The 17,982-nt window shown below is 41.6% G+C and overlaps 1 protein-coding gene across 1 annotated transcript in view; it reads right to left on the bottom strand.

Moving 5' to 3' along the window:
• The window catches only part of SLC9A9 (solute carrier family 9 member A9), a 413,235-nt gene that overhangs the window by 288,645 nt on the left and 106,608 nt on the right, over positions 1–17,982 (bottom strand). The window lies entirely within an intron of this gene.

The raw sequence follows: 17,982 nt of genomic DNA, 5'->3' as shown, positions 1-17,982 counted from the left end.
CCCCCTCCAAATGTCTGGCTATGCTTGCTATAGATCTGTAGAACAATGTAGAAGGGAAGAACTGTTTGATTTCTTTTATGCAAGTATAAGCAGGCAATGAATGGGGATACAAAATGAAAATGCTGTATATGTAACAATGATTCCTCTCTGTGAGATGCTGTAAGAAGAGGTTACTAAGATGGAAAATTGTATGTGCCATTTGGATTCATTTTAAGTGTCTACTGTGTAGGGACCTACTGAAATCATGATCTGGTGGAAAAATGCGAAATATGGCATTGCCCACAAAAGCAGGCATTGTTGGTGAAATCTGTGAAAAAAAGAAAACTTACTGAAAATAAAATACGAGCTCCCCAAAAGCAGCCAGCAGTCCTCACGGCACTGTGGCTTGGCCACACAACTCACTGGGAGGAAGGAGGAAGGGGGACCTGCTGGCACAAAGGGGAGCTAAAGATGGCTACTGCCTCCATCCCTTGCTACTGATTGACTAAGAGGGCTGCCTGTCATGTGGCCCCGCCCCTCTCCACCAATTAGCAGATGGACAGCCCTCACAACCAATCAGCATTGGGGGCGGTGTGGTACGATGGACATCCCTTGCAGCCAATCAGCAGCAAGGGGTGGGGCCATGATCAATCCATGAAAATGGTGGGCAGCCCCACGATCTCTCCACAAAGTCAGCAGGTTGCTTCCTCGAGCTGGGTAGACCCCTGCGTGTCAACATAGCTTTCTCAAATTCCAAATTCCTTTGCCTTCAGTTCTCAACTGAAACTTAACAAAATCACATTACAAAACTTTCCAATTTAGGTTTATATTGCAAACCAAAAATACATATTGATGATCTAATGCCCTGAGGAGTTGGCCTATATTGGGGTGTTGTCACACATTTACATTGGGAGAAGCTTGAGGATATGAATAGCTATTTTTGGTGCAATGATGTTTGGATACATTCTCTGTAAATAAAGCCCTGTTTCCTCAAAGCCAATGGAAATAATAGACAGTTTATTTGTTTGCAGTTACAAGCCTTCTTTTCCAATGAATGCTGTGCTCCAGAGAGCTCTGTCCCTCTGCTTACTTTCAAAGCTAGTCTCACAGCTTCTTCACTTGCTGTTTATTGACTATGGAAAAATGCACTTCATTTAAGCCCATGTTAAAAAATATTTTTGCAACTATACCATTGGGAAATGTTATCACCTCAGTACTGTGCAGCAGGGAGGTGACATTTTGCAGGGAAGAATGTCAATCTGCTATCACTGTTGTGCCTTTTGCATCCCCATAAATATTTGCCAAAATTTGATGAAGCAATAAGCCTCCTAGAACCACCATTTTGACATTCTTAGTAGAGACTTGTTAGAGTTTGACAGCTGAAAGAGTCACAGATTTCATTTGATCTGAGCATGTTCCACTCTAAACCTACAGGAGCAGAACACGATTTTTCCCAGCCTGTTTTTCCCTGTTGCTCCTAATTGCTGCAGGTATCTGTGTTACTGAGGACCAGAATCGAGTAGCAGGGATACTGTCTCTTCTGTCCTCCCAAGTTTCCTATAAGTGGTGTCAGGAAGCAAAGGGATGAAGGGAGGGGAGGAAGCAGCTACACCAGAATGTAAAGAGCAGAGGAATCTGTCATAAGGGAGACTGGGACAATGACCTGAGGGTACAGGGCATGTGAAATGGGAAAGGAACCTGGGGAGGGGTGAGGGGACTGAAGCGAAGATAAGAAACCAGGTGAAACAGATGGTAAAAGACTAGCCATGGACCCAACAAATCGCAAATAGGACTGCCTCATTTGTTACAAAAGTTGGGAAAAGTGTAGTGAATGAGGTGGGGATCAGTAGGAAAAGAAAGAATAATAGTGAGTCTCTTTAGATCACTGGGTTCCATCCTTAGGTCTACTGAAGAGTCCCTGTGCAATACTGGACAAGTTACTTAAACCCAGCTTTTCACAAATCAACAGTGTCAGTTTCATCTTCCATGTGCTGAGATAGCTAGCCCCTGATTCACAGAAGTGCTGAACATCATCAAATGTAACCACTAGGGCTGTGTGAAGCTTTGGTCCCTGATTCGATTTCGTGGAGATTTGGCCCAATTCAGTAACTGAATCTCTGAATCCGAATTGAATCAGAGGACCCTTAATTTCTCTGAATTGATTCGGACATAGACACAGCTTTAAATCTTTTTTCTACATACTTCTAGGTAGCAGGTGGCTCATGAATGCTGCAATGCATGGAGCATCCCACAGGAGTGTGGGGAGCTCCCTAGCGCACTCAGCAGCAGATCCAGAAGTGGACCAGAAGCACTTCCGGGTTCGCTGGGGAGAGTGCAGGGGGACCCCTGTACTCTCCCGGCTTGGCAACTGGTGCCTCCTGGGTCTGGGGGGGGCACCCGGGGTCCCCTCACAGCTGATTGCTGAGCCGGCAAGGTGTGTGCGTGGGGGGGCCCTGCGTGCTCCCCAGCGGACCTGAAAGTGGATCAGAAGTACTTCCAGTCCACTTCTGGGTTCACCGCCAAGCACACAGGGCCCACCCCATCATACTCCTGTGGGATGCTCCATCCGCCCCAGCATTGCAGCATTCACAAGCTGCACCTGGTACCTTGAGGTATGTAGAAAATACATTTAATGCTGTGTCTATGGCTGACTCGTTTATTTTTCAAATCAACATTGAATCTTCAGATTTGGATTCAGCTGAATCGAATTGGGGACAGTGATCTGAATCAACAAATCGAATCATTGTTCCTGATTCGGGCCGAATCCAAATCGAATAGAGCCTGTTTCACATACCCCTAGTAACCAGAGGTGTGGCAATGCAGTTCTGTGCCCAGGGTAGCTGTGCAGCACCTGTAGTAGCACCAGTTATGGTGGTGCAATCAGCTGCTTCTGTGGCAACAGTTGCTATTGTTCCCCACTACAAAGCTTAGGACTGGAGCTGCTGCTCCGGTTGCCTCCCTTGAGTTAGCTACTGAGTGCAACTGTAGTCAATGAGCTCTGTAGAAATATTTATAAAATGCTGCATCTATGAGGGGATAGAAGGGGAATCAAACTATGGGTCTCTCAAATTCCCTATCCAAACTCAGTGGATATTTTCAGGAGTCGCTACTTCTCAGTTTCCTTATGCATAAAAATAGGAAAATATAATTCTGGTACTTCCTAGCTACTGCATGCCTGACATTACAATCTTAAAGTTCTTAAATTATTTGGAGGATTAAAATTATTTGGATGATTTTGCACACATTGACACATGCGTTTTCATGCTGGGCGATGAAAGTTTGCTCTGAGACTATGTAACCTAAAGTGTCCTGATTTTTAATAGATCAAATTTGTAGTTTGAATTAGTGTTTAGCTCATGATGAAAGAAAATGGCGCTTGTCCATATCAAGAGTAATAGAGGATAGATTGAACAGTTAAAAGCCCTGGGTAGGGGCTCTGCAGGGGGAGCACTGAAACACTTTGGACAGTGCAGTCTCTCCTCAGCATGCTGGTAAGTATGCATTCCACCATCAAAAAGATGCCATATATTCCTTCCATAGGGAGGCTTTTGTGCGCAACTCCCTTCACAGACTATCAGTTTCCAACTGGCAGAAACATCCCTATAAATGTTCCACAGTTCTATATTTTTATGTGTTTTTATGTAAATGCCTATGTTAATAAGGCATTGGTGGATATACATGAATGAAAATATAGAAGTAACCTTCCCTTGCCCAGTGCCATTTCTTATCTTGCCCTCTGCAAAGGCAACTTGAAAACATACTTATCTGCTCCTAGAACTAGACAGAATCATTCCTAAATTATTCTTCAGAGAGGACAAAGCAAGCAAAATTGTATCAATATACCCATTTTAACTAAAAGGGAGTTGTCTATCTGAGTAAAATTAAACTCTATATGTAATTATCTTGCTCTCAGAAAATCTGCCTTATTCACTAGAGAAAGGTTATTTGGATAAGAAAAAACATCTGGAAGGGCTCAGAAAACAAGCTGAGTCGTAGCAGGGCGCTCTTCAGTTCTGAAGTGCTCCCAATAGAAATCTTTGAAATGAGGAAGCTTTGATGCCAGCACGGTCACTTGTACTAAAAATGTAGCTAAATAATTGCCTCTTAGACGTGATTTGCAAGCATCATAAGCAGCATTCTTAATTCTGAACCTACATTTCATATTTTTAAATGACACCAGTTTGTTTGTGGGTAACTGGACAGAAATACCTACAGCTAGTTTGATTTGATTAGATATGACAAGTACAGACATTCCCAGTTGATTTGCGCTAAGTTATATTTTCTTACATCCCTGAGGGCAATCTCCATAACACCACTCACTGAAATCTATTCCAGTTTACCAAGCAGACTGCAACTGCAGGCTGTCTATTTAAATAAATTACATAAACAAAACCAAGTCAATTAGACAACTTATAGTCAAACAGATATTTATCTTGTAATAGGAAGGTACCTGGCATTTTTAATCTAGCATTGGTATAAAAACCTCCCCAAACCCAAAATGCATAAATAAATAAAGCTGCAAGAAATTTACTGGAGTGATAGACATTATCTCCTGAAACCACTGTATTCATAATATCGTCTGATTTACTGAAATCCCAACCATGGCAAATAATGCATTGGTTAAAGCAAAGTTATCATTTGCATATGTTAAGGGACACTAAAATATGTACAGAAGAATTTGTACATGTGTAGGCACACATTTTGATTAACGGGGTTTACGCTACTTGAAGAGAGCTCTTTAGAAATTTCTGTTAATAGCAAGTTTGGTCAGTTTCCCAATACTTTCATCTCCTATTCCAGATGGTCACTGACATGAAATGTCTAATTATCATCAACAGGATAATGGACATGGGGTTAAGCCCTCCCTCAAAAGTAAAAAGAGCAGATGGATGACCATAATGTCATTATTATAGAAATCAGAGCTGGAAAAAATGTTTCATCTACCTGATTGAATCACTCATTAACTTGCTGCACAATTGAACTCCTCACTTTATTAACTTATTGGTTACTCTCTTATTTAACTGACTGTATGGCTGATTTACTGGGTGTAACCATTCTGCTAGGTGCCATTGGTAGTAGGAGGGGCCAACTTTAATGTTGTTTAGGGACTCTGGCATATATAATATTGGCGTAAACACCCACCTAAAATCTTACTCACTTCCAAGTTTTGAGCAACTCAAAATGTAACTTCCCTGGTCTATTTTATAACAGGTTTCTTCCCCAAGCACTCCTCTGGGAATAAAAATAAAAAATATATTATTCATTTGGGAAAACAAAGCAGATGTCGATATAAGAAAGTGAAATTAGCTAAATGCAAACAATGAATGAAAATTCTGACTAAGTTTTGGGTTCTTTTTGATTTATTACTTGTCTTGGTAGAACCCAGAATTGTTATTCACACAATCTGTACCCACCTAAATCCAATTAGATGGAGCAGTGGTCAAGCTGGCCCAAGGAAGCTGTTCTCCTAAGCTTGCCTGTTGCAATCCAGTGTAGTCTGTCCCCACGTTTCCCATATTATTTGTGATTGCCAGGTCAAATTGTATAAAAGTAATCTCTTCCAGACCCCTTACTGCCAGATCCAAGTTCCAGCAGTCATCAGTTTCTCTAGTTTTGCCCAATTCAGTAATGGGAGTGAGCATTAAAGCAAAAGAAGACCAACAGACAAAATCCCTTCTGCTTTCCGTAGAACTTCATGCCCTATTCTGAATTTGGATTCACCCCAACTAGGCCCGCTTTGTTAGCTCAGGCTCACCCAGTTTCCTCAAAGTAAACATTTACAGTTTATCCCCTCTTACGTATTTATGATTTAGAGTGCCCAGAAACAGAATATCAATTGCTAACAACTTATGTAAATTAGAATTGTCAGAACAAATTTCCCCCTTATAAGGAGAGAAACAAAAAATCCTTTGAAGCCTTCTAGCTCCAGAGCTTTGTGTGGAGCTCTTGCTCTGCATTTATTTTTTTTTATAATGCTCATCATACCATTTTTTTCATCATCATCCATCCTTTCTATTTCCATTCCCCTTTACTGTTTCCAGAAACTCTACCTCCTACACTCTAACTCCCCTATAACTCCACTCTAATTCCCCCAACTTTTTACATCCTCCTCAGTTGTATCATATCTCCTCCATTCTCAAGGTATATACCAGAAAACTGAACTTGTGTCCACTAGAGGTGTGCGAAGTGGGCAGTATTAGATTCAGATTCAGATTCAGCCCAATTTGGGGGACAGTGATTCGATTAGCTGATTCCGATCACTGTCTCAATTCTTTTCAGCTGAATCTGAATCTAAAGATTCGATTCTGATTGGGAGAATCAGTGATTCAGCCATAGACACAGCTTTATATGTTTTTTCTATGTACCTCGAGGTACCAGGCGTGGCTCGTGAACACTGACATGGTGGGACGGATGGAGTGTCCCACGGGAGTGTGAAGGGGTGGGGGTCCCCCATGTGCCTGGTGGTGGACCCCCCTCGCACCCTCTCCGGCTCAGCGATCGGCCATGGTGGAGGACATCAGGTGACTCCCCAGACCCAGGAGACACCAGTTGCCAAGCTGGGGGGTGGTACCCAGCAGACCCAATCAGAATGAACAAATGGGGAAAACTACAGTGCAAACTGAAGCAGCGAATAGTTTTTTTCACCAAACTGTACAATCTTGGAACCCCTTTGTGATGATTCAATATTGAAGTAATCGCGTCTTGTGGACTTTGCGATGAAACGTATGCAGTTCCTTATAAATCTCAGTAGGTGTTATTGGGCAGAGGCTGACAGCCTTCATTGCCATAACCTAGGTTGAATGAACTCCCATTTGACCTACAGATGACAAGAAATAAGAAACAAAGTCCATCTTTTTATTATTCCTTTTGGATACGAGCTGACTGAATTCATTTGCATCAAAGCAAACAAAATGTTATGAGGACTCCTCATAGCCTGCCATCCATTTCAGACACTGGATAAAAACACAGGAACTTTAGCTTCCCACTGTTTTGCTGTAACTAGAATAAAGATAGGGCCACATACCTGACAGAATATTTAGTTAAAGATAGGTAGCTGCTCAGAAATCTGATTTCCAGCACAGTATATAAAAGAAGCATATTCTACCTCAGCATATTGGCTCCCTGTGTCTCCAAGTCATTTTCTTACATTTCTGAGGAAAAAATAAGTTTTATTCCTGCTAACACTGCACAGTCTATATAACTATGGAAGATGTAGTCACACACTTAATCAACAAAACTGTCAGCTAAGCTCCAACTGCAAACTCCTTATTACTGGTGCTTGATGGACAGTCAAAACTAGAAAGAACACAGCTTGATTTTCAGATCTTAGGCTGATTTTCAGAGTTGGCTGTTAGAAAAATCTTTTGTTCTTAAATGAGCACACTTGGTATAAAAGTTTTCAAGAGAGTAACTATGGAACCTCACTATGACACTATGACATTTGTAATAGCCACTCTTCTAACTAAAACTGATGTTTAAAAGAAGAATATGAGATGAGAACATGCAGCTGTCTCATCTCTGTAAATCTACTATTCAATAGATTAAGATATCAAAGCAAAAACCATAGCACTAAATTTTGAGGCAAAAATCTATCTTGAATAATGATCCAAGAACTCAAGGTCAAGGATTGAAATCAGGGACAGTTCTTGATTAAAAAAAAAAAAAGATGGAAACTTAAACTAATCATTACAAAGAGTTTCAGATCAATTGAGGTATGCGTTAAGGAAGTATCTAGCATGCAAGTCAAAGCTGACATTACTTCTCACAGATTCAAAGTTCTATTTGGATTGCAAATATGTCCAAGGTGGTTAGTTCATTCTCTTTGTTGCATACAATGCTGCTGCCTTTTAATTAACACATAACAAACTGCAATGGAAAATAAAGCCTGACTGAGGAAGCCTACAGAAGTGTTTAAAGGATCTGTACTGGAACTAGCATTATTGAATGCATTCATTAGTGGTCTGGGAAAGGGTGAACAGAGATGTGATATCCTCAGATAATACAGAATTAATTAGGATAGCTGACAGAGGAGAAGGCTGCAAAGAAATTCAGACGGATCCCAGCAGCAATTCTAAAACCCCAACACCAAGCTGAAGATGTTGGGATGAAATTGATCATTATCTAGATTTCAGGCCTTTCCTGGAATACTAAGTTCAAATCTCCCATTTTAAAAAAGAAATAGAAGGAGGTACAGAGGTATATGAGGAAAAAGATTAGAAGCATCAAAACATTTCTACAAAATTTCTATATTTGTATGGGGGGGAGGGGGTGCATGTCCCAATTTGGAACAAACCACCACATTTGTAAAATCTTTATGAAACAGAACAAAAATATATTCCATTAGGGAGAAAAATGATTCATTTAAACAATTTAAAAACAAATTTTACTGACTTTTATTGGCAGGTGACTGTCACAACTCCACAGTGCCTTTGACATTTATACAGTTCTTGTGGGTGTGTACTTAGTGGATTACCATAGACTCAGTTCTGCTAACACTGAGACTGTGTCAGTGGCTTTACACCTGTTTTTTGCTGTGGCTGTTCCAGCAGATTCAAATAAGTTTAGGCCTCTGCACAGACTTATGCCTCTTAGGAATTATACAACCAGTAGCAACGGGCTTTTTAAAAGCAAGCCAGAATTTAGCAATCAGCTTTGCCTTGTCCGGATGGTGAGTGATGGCTATAAGATGATATTTAGAGGTTTGCTTTTGGAAATTGGCTTGGAGGTAAAGTAGATATGCATTAGAACAATGGTCCAGGGGAATGGCAAGGGTCAATTGATTTCTAAAAGCCTGTTTGTGACAAATTTTCCTTCAAGGTCCTGTGTCTGAAGCCAAGAGACACAGGCTAGGAAACTGAAGACATGTACCACACTATTCCATAACATGAAATAAGGTGGCATTAGGCCACAGTGCTAAACTGCAGAGCCCTTGGGATTTCCAGCTTTGGTGAACAGACCAAATTAGGAGACCAGTAAAATAAACAAATTAAGATGTGTGCATGTGATGGTTTGTTGGAACAATGGAATAAGATGATAGGACAGAATGTGGACAGTATGATGACCACAGGGAAACCAGTCAATGATGCCTGGAAATGAAGTCATCAGTGGGGAGAAAGAATATGAAAGGAGGGATTTTAGAACAGCAAAGGGTCCCTGAGAAGGGAACCTGAGGCCACCATGGACACATGGCACACTACTAGACTGTCTTACTCACCCCGCTCGGGGGGGGCTTCAACCTCCAGGCTGCTGACATCTCACATTCAAGAAAGAATCTCAAGGTGAAGCTCATGTACTGGCCAGACAGCTCTAGGACTGGTAGATATAGAGTTGTTTGCATTATTCTTATCGGCTATCACTCTGTATCAATAAAATTCACCTATTATCAAATGGAGACATCACAGTCAGCCTGAGGGTTTGGGTCTGCCTGGAACAAGGTATCTGGGTCATAAATCCATTGGAGAATTTCTACGCAAAGTCAACTGGAATCCAGTATTTTAGGTTGCTCAGGTTAAAATACATAATGGCCCGTGAAGGTGTTTTGCATTAGCAGAGAACACAGATTAGTAATCATTACTGCTTTCCATATTTTATCCTTGCAAAACACTTAGAATGAGAAGGATTAAATAGCACTTCTAAATATGTTATTTTATCTATGCTGAATCCTAATAATCCTTTCAACTACTTTTCAGAAATCACATCTCTGAACTTTCTCTTATTTGGTACCCTTTGCTTAGAACAGGGGTGGGCAAAATATGGCCTGCAGGCTGCATCCATCCTGCCAGGCCTTTCTATCTGGCCCACGGGACCCCTTAAAAATTTAGAAAATGTATATTTATTTGCTCCTGGCTGCCTGTCAAAGATGACAGGAGCTAGGGGCAGTAGGACCCAGGGGGCAACAAACCCACCCCACCCCTGCTCTCACACCCATCAGTCTCTGCCTGCCACAGCTTACAGGCTGCTCCAGTACCACATAGCTGCATTACTGGACTGCAGGAGCATGGGGCTGCACTGGTACCCCAGAGCCAGGATCATGAGGGAGGGTGTGTGTATGTGTGTGTGTGTCCATCCATCCAATGAGGGAGGGAGGGAGGAAGTGAGGGAGAGAGAGAGACAGAGAGCAATGAGGGACTGACTGTATGTGCGTGTGTGACTGACTGTGTGTGTGACTGTGTGTGCAGGGAGGGAGGGAGAGAGAGAGTATGTGTGTGTTCATAGGACGAGTCCCACATGCATACCCCACGATACCTATGCACCCACACCCCCTCTTGCACTGTCATACACACAGACCCCCACATCCCCCCACAAACCCCATACCCCACATATCCACACATACACCCACATGCTCTCTCACCCCACGCTCACACCCTCCCCCTCCCCCACACACCCACCAACTAACAGCACCCTACAAACCTATCCCCATGCCCTCACCCCCCCCCTCCATATACAAGCGTAACACTTCATTTCAAACTACTGTGCAGTCACCTCTGTGTACACTACACAAACACATGTAAGCCAGGGCAAGAATATTTTTTAAATCAAATTAAGGAATGTTGTAGATTTTTAGAATATAATTTGGTATTTTTCTGGTTCTGAGATGGCATAACCCCTTGATGAAAGGAGTATTTCTGGGGGTAAGGGGAGGTACTTCTGGTGGCAAAGGTCAGGGGTTAGGGATGGGACTTCTGGTCACAAAATGGCAACCAGGGGACGGGGCATCTGTCAAGGGGTGAGGCAACCAAAGCAGCCCTTGACAGCTTGCCAAAACTCAGTAAGTGGCCCTCTGCCCATAATAATTGCCCATCCCTGGCGTAGACCCTCCTTCCACACCTCAGTATATTTACAAGTGTACTTGAATGGATAAAGAATGCATAGTGGATCAAGGTTGAAAACTAAAATTAAGAGATTAACTTTCAAGATACATGCAGTATCCTTAAAATATTAAGTTTCAAACAGTTATGCAGTCTCACTCTCATGAAATTTCAACTCAAGTCAGTAAAGGTCCTCAGAATTTAGTCCAAAGATGGGAAGCATCTCATTTGCTTCATCTGTAAACTTCTATCCACATTTTTACTGCTATAATGAAAAATAACAAATTAAATGAGGGTGTTGTAGTTGTTATGGTAGTGTACTTTGTGCCTGAAAGCTTGCCCAACACCTCTTCAAACTCCATATAGTTCAATACAGCATCTCTCTCTCTCTCTCTCTCTCTCTCTCTCTCTCTCACACACACACACACACACACACCCCTTGCCACTTAAATTTAAAAATTCAAAGGACTAATATTTATTAACAAGAAAAAAATGTTCTTAGTTTTTACATTTTAAGTCCTTCTGTCTAGCTGATCAAGTGGCTCCTAGAAGACAAAGGTTAAAAAAAATAAGACTGTACAATGGAAAAGTTCGTAGTCAAGAAAATAGTGGCCTTTATGCTTGTTTGACCTTACAGAGGATTTAAAAAAAAAATCTCTATGGCAGTGTGAAGAGGCAAACACAAAGGAGGCATAACATAGATGGAGTAGTAAAAATCTCATCAATTAGAACCTTTTAAGGAAAAAGCTCCTGGAATACTTCAACAACTCTGAGATAAGAAACAAAGGAAAAAAAGTCAGACGTTTTGTGTTACCTTTTTGATACAAAGCTATGTAGGAAGGCAGGGTTGTGTGGCCTGGTAAAGCCCTCCTGGAGCTCTTCCCTCTCTCACTCTTCTGCCATGCCTTGGATGTTATTTGAAAAGTAAAGGATCGTGAAGCAGCTGAAGTCCCCCAGGGAAACCACTTGTCTAATCCCTCTCTCTCACTGTCTCTGGGTATCTCTTGACACCAGGTGTCTTAAGTGCTGCATTTGTGGCCTCTTACTTCCCCTACAGATGCATCTATGCTTTGCTGGTGTTACTGTTCAGGCACTTCCTCTTCTTGGAGCCCCAGCCTTCTTGGCCTCCACCCCCTTTCTCTTGCTGGGCTACTTAGCCCAGGCCTACTGTACTGGACCCAGCTTCTGGACTCCAACCCTTGTCTTGACTATTATAGCTGTGTTTTCTGCTTTGGGCACTGCACTCTCTGGCCCTGTCTCTGCCCTGCTCAGGACTCTCACCTGCTGCGGCTCTATTCCCTGCTTTGGGCACCAAGCCCCTTGGCTCTGTCTCCGTTCTTCTCTGGGCATCAGGCTCTTTAGCCCTGACTCTGCCCTGCTCTGGGCACTACTGGGACCTCCTCCACCCCTGATAATCCCAACCCAAATCACTGGTCTTAAACTATAACAAAGAAACGAGCCCTTTGGCTATAGCACAACATAAAGGCAGGCTTGTGCCTTAACTGTACCCTCTCCTCACTGGAAAGCCAATGTTGTAAAGAAAAAGTCATGCTATCATTTTAACATAGGCATTCCCACCTGGACAGTCATGTAAACAAAGAGAATAGACCATTGCTTTAACACTACCAAACCTGTCCCTGCTAGGAGTAATGAGTCTAACCCGGGTCTCACCCTGCTCCTGACGGTTCTGTCTCTAGCCTGAGTTCCCCAGCAGTTACTTTCCGTCTCTGTAGGGGGAAGGAGCGTGAGAAAGGGAAGGGCTCACAGTATGCTGCTCTTCACACAGAGCTACATCCCCTGTCTGCCTTGGGGTGTGCCCTTATCTAGTCCCTTCAGTCATCAAACCTGGTGCTGGTGAATCACTGGCTCTAATGCATTTGTCCTTTATTCTAATGAGCATCTTTTCCTCCCTGCAATTGCCTATATTGATAGTCTGCAGACCTTATTTTGGCTGTATGTTTACACAGGCAGCAGAGGTCCTAGTGTGTTTTTCCCTTGTCCGTAATGGGAGTCTGTAGCTCCCTGTTACGAGATACAAGAAGAAACCAAATGGGATTTAGAAAAAAACCAAAAACGTTCATTCCTAGGAGCAACAGAACGAATCCAAATACTGTAGATAATTGTCTCAGCCTTGAAATATTATATTTTTGAAGATATGAAATGCATTTCTTTCCTTAAAAATGACAGGAGAATGTGATCAGAAATATCTTCCTCTTGCTGCACAGGATTTTCACAATCTTTCATCCAAAATAAATGGTTTATTATTTAAGAGTTATCACTAGTCAAGAAGACTGAAGCCATATGTTCAACCTGACCCAATAAAGTATCTCAAATACCTTGCTTTTCACAGAGACATATTGAGGTTTTATAATATTGGGGTTTGTCAGCATATATAAAATACCTCTATATACTAAGCACATATATTGTAAACAGACAGAGGAGACTATATAGAGAGCCAATAACTATCACATATTTGGTGCTGAATATATTTTAAATGGCTTTCATGTAAAGAGGTAAAATCAATACTGACCACTACAAAGAATATACAATTTCCTGGAAAGGAAGATACACAGGAAATACCTGACTGCTACTGTAAATAGTAACACAGACTTGGCTGGAGAAACAAATACATTTTCAGTTATCACATGAGTATTTTTGAAGAATAATTTATAGTAATTAATGTTGAAAGATTTAGATATCAAAGGGCTTCTTTTAGCAGTGCAGATTCTTCTTCAACAGCTAGAGGCCTGAGTGTAAAATGGGTTTCAAAAAATACTAATTTTGAACTATTACATCTTTTTCTTAAGCAGTTATTTTCCATGAGAACTGTGACAGAGATTACTTTGTTCAAAGAAACAGTTTGTCTTAATAATGCAAGTAGCTGGGCATTTGTGCAAGGTAATTACTTAGGGTGAAATCCTCATCTCAGTACCCTGAGTACTCAGGCCTTGGGCAGGTGATTTCCTTTACTTTTCATAACAGATGAAACCCTATTTCACCTTCAAGTACCTAAGTAGCACTCAGGTTGCTGTGTAATAATTTTTGGCACTTATGCACAAGTTAGATTTTATTTCCACCTGTGGCAGAAGGGATTGTGCCCCAGGTACATACCTATTGAAAGTAGGACAAAGGAGGAAGAGCAGGGCTCTAGTAGCTAGGGCACTTGCCTAGGGAACAGAAGACCCACATTATAGGGCTTTCCATCTAGAGGGGGTTTGAACCTATGTCTCCCACTTTCCAACAAAGTGCTCTAATCCCAAGCCTGCAAGCTACATACTGCCCACAGCTCTTTTTATTTCTTCTTTTGAAGGCTACCCAATGGAGAGCTGCCCAAATGAAGAAGATGCATGGGGTCAGGAAGAGGGTGGCTATGTGAAGAGATGCCTTTGTGGAAACAAGGAAGCTCTTGGTTCTGGTCCCAGCTGCTGTCTCAGTGTAGCAGAAGCAATCTAATTGCTGTTTATGTGCAGGGTGCACAAAAGCCATTAGGGACAAGTACCAGAAGACTTGTGCTGATCAAGTTAGAACAGAGGAACATAATGGAAACACAAGATAATCTAACTATAGTATTCATGAGTCTGTAAAAGTTTAAAATATGGTTTAAAATATGGGTCTGTGGACACTAGTAGGGACTGGGCAGTTGAAGTACTTGAAGTACAGGCTTCAAAAGTATTTGGCTACTATACTTCTAAATTTATTTGAGGTAGAGCACATATCAGCATCACTTCCTAAGCCTATTCAAAAGGTATTATGCAAGCTGGCACTAACTGATGGATAAAATGGGGGGAGGAAAACCTATATAGCAAGCCCTACTTGCCATTCAGGGGGCAAAGCCACCATATCATGTCCATGAATGCAGCAAAAGGGAGCAGAAAGGATTGCTGAATAGTTCTTGTCCCCTCCCACCAACTACAATCCCAAATTCTACCAAAAGTCAGTCAGAATATGGCACAAAAGGTCATTTATAGAAATGTAAGATTTACATTAGAAATTAAAAGATAAATTTTTAATTATTGCAGATGTTTGCCATACATTTCTTCAACTGGCTGATAAGACACATTTGTCTTTCTTTCATCCTTTCCTTCCACCCCAGGGCTGGGAAAGCCCAGCCACTGGCCCCAGCCCTGGGACTGCGCTTCTCGTACCCTTTCCTTGGCACTAAGCTATTTTTAGCCCCCACAACCCCGACTCCCAGGTGGACCCCTCTGGTGGACCAGCCAGCCCCCCACCCAAGCCTGCCAGACCCCCATCCCACAAGCCACTCCCGGTGCTGGTTTTACTGGCATTTCCAGTGCCAGGAGCTGAGAAAGTAAATTGGGGTAAAGCGAGGTGTGGATGAGATGGGGGATTAGGTTCACTGTGGGGGATAGCTTGTCTGGGGGTGAGGACCCATGGGACTAAAAACAGCCCCTGGTCCTGGGGAGTGGCGGAGAGGGCCCTCCCACCCCCCAATCCCACTTGCAGACCCTGCCTGCACCCCTGCTCCCCGGATCACCTCTCAGGGACCCTGATCGACTCCCTGATCACCTCCATAGACCATGCCTGTCCCCCCAGTCACTCCTTGGGGGCCCTGCTTGCCTTGGTTCCTCCTCATGGACCCCACCTGCCCCGTGATCCCCCCTGTGGTTTCTGCCTACCCCCCTGATCTTGCCCGAGCCTGCTTGCCATCCTGATCCCCTGTAAGCTCTCCACATCCTGACTTACCCTAAATTGGGTGGCCTTATATCAATCTAACCTCCTCATAACCTCCCTGAATGTCTGTATGTACCCAAATTGGGAACTGTACAGAAATTCAGGACAGTTAGATCAGTCTAAAAATGGCCAACCTGATCTAAGTTAGATTACTTCAGGGGTAGGTTTAACTTAGATAATGTCAGCCATTTTTAGACCAATCTAACCTTCCTGAAACTTGTGTACAATTCACACTTTGTTTGACCTAACTAGACCTCTAGGCAAAAGGTCTGCATGTGGGTGAACTAAATTAGATTGGGTGGCCGTTTTCAATCTGATCTAACCTTCCCCTAACCTTTTTGAACATCTGTACACACCCCTTCTTGATTTACTCCATCCATTGTGTATGAGAAAGTATAGCATTGTATTAGTGGCCATTTACATATTTTTAAACATTACCCTGCTATTCAACTCGCTGCTGCGCTTTGAAAAGAGCTTTGTATAACACTTAAAGTAAAACTTAAAGGTGCATGCATCATGAGATGAGAGTAGCTGTACTTTCCAAGCACTAGAACTTAGCATTTCTGTATTCAAAAAAAAGGAAGCTGTTGGATTTATCAGGGTGCTAAGGCACAAAAGCTGACACTATCTGTAGTACATCTTTACTTAAAGGGCTGTATGAAGGAGGGTCACAGCAGGGTTAAAGAACACTGAATTTGTACAATAACTCATTATTTAGGTTAGAAATTAAATAACACTTAGATTATTGACACTCTGCTTTCTTTTCAGTCTCAGCAATCTCTTCTATCATGTAAAGTCTTGGTATTACTCCCACTAAGTATATAGAAAAATATCAGCTTGCCAGGGTAAACAGGTCCTATTGTAAAGAGTAGAGCTGTGACCTGCTAGAGATAGAACAACAGATGAGAAAGCAGCAGCCTGTATTTGAAACAAGCATCTTTTTATTTTCAGTCTCCATCTGCAAGATGATAGACTTGCTTGCAGGGAAAAGAGGAGGAGATTAGAAACTCATGACTTACATCCTATACCACATTGCTGTGCTTTCCAGATTTACATTGCAGTTGAATACTTCATCATGGTTTGACTTTTTCAAGAGCTCTCTGTAATTTGGCAGCACAATTGCTGAAAACCATAGATACTTAACAGATTATAGATCTCCTTGAGTTAGTCTAGGTTTAAGTGTTACCCGGCTATTCTCTATGAAATACTGAATCAGTAGAAGAACAGATTAAATGACCTAAAGTCTATTCTCTCTTTAATACATACAACTAAATAAAAGTGAGGAAAAAAGACTACCATCTATGCATTTATTTCACTATTTATTTAATGCAGTGTATTTCTATTTTAACTGTATGTTTTTTTAAATTATTTTTAATCTCTACATGTTTCCTTTTGTACATTTTATTTTCTGATGTACATACTCTAAGTGACACATTCTACCTGCAGTCACCGAATATGACATATGTGCTATGTCTAATCATCACATTCTATGCACAGACACATGGCAGCAGATGGATATGTAGCTCCTGCCCTAAAACAATAGCAGAGGATTACTGTAGGTGAATGTAAGAGGCCTTGCGTTGAGAGAATCATTAATTAAGTAGACACATTAATTCTAATTTTGCTTATCTTGCAAGAATTTTATACTCTCTGTGAAAAAAATAGGCCAAAAATGAGAAAAATTCTTAGGGAAAAAATTTCCTATTTGGTTTATTACATGGTGGCCAAAAGTCACTTTGCAGTTTCAGTGGGATACAGTATTCTACCTGTCATCTCCCTATGGCCCTTCTGAGTTTGTCTGACTGTGTACTATCAAATAGTTGCTGTGTCCCATCCTGAGGGAGACTGCATTATGGCCCCATCCCTGACTCAAGGAAGTACTTAAATGCCCCATTTCAGCCTTGTGGAGTTGTTTGTATTTTTAGCAATAGTCCAAAGAGTGTTAAGGCTGTGACACATGTGGAAGTAGAGCTACCTAGTTAGCATTTAATGGGGCAGCACAATCCTGGGAGAATAACTGGTCCCTCATTTGTGAAATTCTTTAGGATTCTTAAGATGACAAGGAGATATATACACATAACATCACCAGCTGAAGTTCTGTCAGCCTTAATAGGTAGAGTGACATAAGCACCACTTTGTGGGTTTGCCGTTGAAAATAATAGACTGCTGAAAATAAAAGGAATTTGAGATAGATTCCAATCCTGATATTCTGATTCTGATTTTACATGCCCCATTAGCATAGAACCATCCAGACACATTGTTTAGAACATAAAATAAATCAGTATTTATTTTAAAAAATATATTGTTTTCTGGACTGAGTACCCAAGACAAAAAGTTGCTAGTTGCTATTTAGACACACACTACTTATTAACTATATTGGAAATTGGTTGTTTAATGCACTAAGCACACCTCTAGAAATACATCCCTTTAAAGCAGTTATTAAACTCTTGAGTTTATATCTGTATTGAGAAGGCACTTTACTAGGACAACTAAGAGTTACTTC

The sequence above is a fragment of the Alligator sinensis genome, unplaced genomic scaffold, assembly GCF_000455745.1.
Source record: "Alligator sinensis unplaced genomic scaffold, ASM45574v1 scaffold846_1, whole genome shotgun sequence".
Classification (NCBI taxonomy): domain Eukaryota; kingdom Metazoa; phylum Chordata; order Crocodylia; family Alligatoridae; genus Alligator; species Alligator sinensis.
Note: the sequence above shows the minus strand (reverse complement) of the source record. Positions and strands in the feature narration are given on the sequence as shown.